This window comes from Triticum dicoccoides, chromosome 1B (genome assembly GCF_002162155.2).
Source record: "Triticum dicoccoides isolate Atlit2015 ecotype Zavitan chromosome 1B, WEW_v2.0, whole genome shotgun sequence".
Classification (NCBI taxonomy): domain Eukaryota; kingdom Viridiplantae; phylum Streptophyta; class Magnoliopsida; order Poales; family Poaceae; genus Triticum; species Triticum dicoccoides.
This window is the reverse complement of record NC_041381.1, coordinates 79,309,071-79,313,786: the sequence shown is the minus strand read 5'-3', so window position 1 is coordinate 79,313,786 and position 4,716 is coordinate 79,309,071. Positions and strand designations below refer to the sequence as shown.

At 50.6% G+C, this 4,716-nt stretch overlaps 1 pseudogene; it reads right to left on the bottom strand.

Moving 5' to 3' along the window:
• Window positions 1-464: 464 nt before the first annotated feature.
• On the bottom strand, window positions 465-604 carry LOC119351591 (annotated as a pseudogene).
• Window positions 605-4,716: the final 4,112 nt, after the last annotated feature.

Sequence of the window (4,716 nt, the reverse complement as noted above, 5' to 3'; positions counted from 1 at the left end):
ATACTTCTCGCGCATGGTCACCTTTTCCAGCTCACCAGTGATGTGGTTCGTGGCTCCGCTGTCGATGTACCAGGTCGTGTCAACACCATATGAGGCTTCTGCTACCCCGGCCACTTTTTCATCCTGGGACGATGCGTCATCATCATCCTCAAACCGGTACTAGCAATCTTTAGCTGAGTGGCCCAGCTTGCCACAGATTTGGCACCGAACAGCGTCCGGGCGCGATCTGTTGCTGTTGGAGGAGCTGGTGCGCTGGCCCCTATTGTTTTTGGAGGAGGGCCGGCTGCCGCCGCGCATGTTGCCGCTGTTCTGGCCGGTGCTGTTGCCCCCGCCGGAGCTCTTGCCCTTCTGACGAGGAGGTCCACGGTAGCGAGAGCCGCCACCGGCGCGGCCGCGGGTGGCGATGTTTGCCGAAGACTTGAAACCACCTCCGGTCCCTGCCCCTTGGAACAAAGCTACCCTTTGATCAAAGTTACTCATCTGAGTAAACAATTCATCAAGGGTGACCAGGATGGTGCGGGCGTCAAGGGCAGAGACCAGCGGCTGGTAGTCCATGTCGAGGCCATTGAGGGTGTAGGAGATCAGCTCGTCCTCCTTCAATGGCCGCTCCGGTGCGGCAAGTTCATCGGCGAGGGAGCGCATGTGCGCAAAGTACGTGGCCACCGATTGTGTCCCCTTCTGCGCGTTCGTGAGAGCGGCGCGGATGTTGTTGACGCAGGACATCGAGGTTGACGAGAACATCCTCGCCAGCGCCATCCACAACTGATGCGCGTGGGTGATCGCGGTCACCTGTACCTGCTTGTCTTCCCTGGTCCAAAGTTGATGTAGAGGATTCGGGGTGGTCTCCTCCTTGCCATCTTTGTCCTTGGAGACGACGACCTTGGCTGGTTCCACCATGCTCCCGTCCACGTACCCGAAGAAGCCAACACCGCGGAGTTGTGGCGTGATCTGGGTACGCCATAGGATGTAGTTGGTGCGCGTGAGATGCTCGGTGACTTGGCCAGAGAGGGTAGGGTTGGAGGAGCTGGAGGAAGCCATGGTAGGAGGTTTTTGGTGAAGGAGAAAAACCTAGATGTGATGGAAGAGTTAGGCTCTGATTATCATGTGGGAAATGTCGTACCCGGTTCAGGGCGACGGCTTCGTGTTATAAAGACAGGGGCGCGACTCCCTGATAGCGTACAAGCTGTTGGGATAGAGACTTGAGATACAAGGGATAAGCTACTTGGAGTACAAGGGATAAACTAGAGAGAGAATATTGTTACAGAGAATATTTATCTAGTCTATCTACCCTATGCGGTTGGCTAACCGAACCATCTTGAGCTGGGCCTGCCAAACCACCTTGACACCATAGCAATGTTGTTTAACATGTGGAACCTCGAGTGTGATGTTCTCCCTTCCTTGTAGAAGCAGTGCTACAATACCAGATGATGCCACTGCTAGTACTATCTTCCCTTCAGAATGCAGCTTTGTTGTGATCGCTTTCCATAGGTATTGTCTTACTTGTCCCACCATATCCGTCCACAAAAATTTGTTTTCCCAAATCTTTGTCAACAGATTCCATTATTGAGTCAAATGCAAAACGTTGTTCATAGTAGAGAGTATGAAAGATCTTCAAATGCTCTTCTTTTTGAAGCCCTTTGTTGTAATTAATTTCTTCATTGAGTAGCTTGTTTCCAAGTTCCTTTATTTCTGAAGAATCGGGAAGTTATATTCTGGGGCATTCCTTAAGTGTCCTTCCAGCTTGTCTCATAAGCTCCTCTATTTCCACCAAGGTGTGTCCTTGCTTCTGTGAAGCTGTGAGGCATAGTGTAGGATAGTTCAAGAATTTTCTCTGTTTGTACCCCATGTCTTTGCTTAATACCCCCGAACATGATTCCCGCAGTTGTTTTGGGCTTGTGACTTCGCAGTGCTTAAATTGTTGTGAATAGCTGCCTTAGTTGGTTGCTAGTCGCCCAATTTGATGCCTCATTGATGCACTCAAGCCACTCTTTGTCATATCAAGAAATCCTAGTGGTTCACAAGCAGATTTGTATGATGCATGGACTACTCCATATACTGTTCTTATGTCTTCAAAACATGTGCATCATTTCTTGACGTTAAGTAGCATTCGCATTGCCCTACATAGAGAGAAAACATTAGCAAACTTTAGAAAGGATAAATTGAAGAGACATTATATATGCTTGCACCTTTCTGTCTAATAAAATCATATCAGTGCTAATGAGCTCATTAGTCGATAGGTTAATTGCGTCCCAAAGTCTTAAGACTTTGACTTTGATTGTCCATGTCTCGTTTCATGTAATCAATGCATTCAACGGTGTATGTGCCATAATCTTTGAGGCCCATAAATATAAGAACAAAATGTTGATTATTAAAGTAAGTAATATAATTACATGTGTCAAGGACCTCGGTGCCCAAGACAGCAGGACCTCGACTACGTAGTTCGTAGTCTTGGTTGATAGGAGTGCTAGGGTTTTTGCCTAACTACTCAATGGTGCAGGAGATGAGATTAGGAGTAGAGGAAGAGGTAGGAGATAATGATTTATTGCTTGCCGTCAAAGGGTGCAGGTTACACGATATATAAAGGCCTCATGGGCTGCTAACAAACTGGAAACTATGCCTAACAAACTGCTCCTGGACTCTAGGAACCAACGTAGGATCAGGACTCCTTGCCCCGATCATGCCTCGTCAGCTATGGCCGTCGGCTGCTGCTCCTGGGCGCGCGGCCCGCGCCTGTACGCAGCGCCCCACATGACATCTCTCCCCCCCCCCTCGATGAGCAGCTCGTCCTCGAGCTGAAAAGCGGGGTAGCGCTCGATGAAACTGTCAAGATCCTCCCATGTTGCCGATGATGCAGCCTCGCCCTTCCAGTGGACAAGGAGCTGGCGAACGCCACGTGCTAGGCGTGAACGAGTCACGCGTTCTGGTTCCGGGACAGCCGCACCGTTGTGGATCGGAGGCAAACCGGGCGGTGCAGTTGGAGGCGTGCTGAAGAACTTCTTGAGGAGGACCATGTGGAACACGTCATGGAGGCGCGAGCGCGCCTGTAGCTCAAGGCGGTAGGCGATGTCGTTCACGACCTCTGAAATGCGGTATGGCCCATAGAAGTGTGGCTTGAGCTTACCCCTGGTTGGCAAGTTGAGAGAAGATGCGGCGCGCTGGCGAAGACGAAGCCACACCCAATCGCCGATGACATGCCTGACATCGCGATGGCATCTGTCATAGTAGGACTTGTAGACCGCCTGCGCCTGCTATAGTCGATAGCGGATGTCAGCGAGTAGCTCGTCTCGCTCTGCCATGCTCTTTGCCACGGCCGCCACCCTCGTGTCACCTGGCTCGTAAGAGCGAATAGTTGGAGGGTCACGGCCATACACGAGCTTGAACAGAGTTTCTTGGGTCCTCGTCTGGTAGGCGGTGTTGTAGATGTACTCGGCCCAGGGAAGCCACCGTAGCCACTGCCGCGGACGATCCCCTTTGAGGCAACGAGGTACATAACAATGATCTTGTTAGCAGCCTTCATTTGGCCATCCGATTGAGGACGAAACGCCGACGTCATGTGCAACTTCGTCACGATGAGGCGCATGAGCTCCGGCCAAAAAGCCGAGGTGAAGACGGGAGTTGCATTGTTAATGCGCTCTGGTTCATCATGTGTGGGCACTGCGCAATGAACATTTTATTATCCAAAATCTGCTTGCTCTTCTGTACCATGTTCCTCTTCCGTTCTTCTTCAATAAGTAATCTCTCTATTCCTAAATACAAGTATTTGTATAGATTCCACCATGGACTACATATGGAGCAAAATGAGTGAATCTACACTCCAAAATTTATCTGGATACATCTATATGTGATCCATAGTGGAAATCTCTACCAAGACTTATATTTTGTAACGGAGGGAGTATGATAGTAGTACATTATGTTCCTTGTACTGAAGATGAGTAGGGACATTTGCAGTGTAGAGGTCTATATGGTCGGTTGTGATGGACACTTTGAACTCTTCGGGCCTCTTTGATTTGTAGGATTTTGTAAACATAGGAGTAGGATTTTGTAACGCCCCGGATTCGTTGCGCCAGGTGTCTGCCAGTTGTTCGCCGTCGTTGCCATGTCATGTGCTTGCGTGTTGCATTTTACCATGTCATCATCTGCATCTCATATCATGTCATCATGTGCATCTCTTTTTGCATACGTGTTCGTCTCATGCATCCGAGCATTTTCCCCGTTGTCTGTTTTGCAATCCGGCACTTCTATGTCACCCGACGCCCCTTTTTGCCTCTTCTCATGTGCGGGTGTTAAACGTTCTTGGAATGGACCGAGGTTTGCCAAGCGGCCTTGGTATACCACCGGTAGACCGCCTGTCAAGTTTCGTTCCATTTGGAGTCGTTTGATACTCCAACGGTTAACCGGGTAACCATAAAAGCCTCTTTTGTCTTGCAGACCAACACCCCTCCAAAGTGACCCAAAACCCATATAACCCCCTCCATGCTCTCGGTCATTCGATCACGATCGCGTGGCCGCAAACCGCACCTCAGTTGGAGCTTCCTAGCTCGTTCTACCTATAAAAACACCTCCTCCCCCGAAATTCCGGATCAAATCCACCCCTAACCCTAGCCCCGCTCCTCTCCGCGCCGCCGGACACATCCGGTCTGGCCGGACAACGTCTTCCACCGCCGCCCCGGCCAATCTGCGGCCGCAACGTGGCGCCGCCGGCCTGCGAAAGCCCGC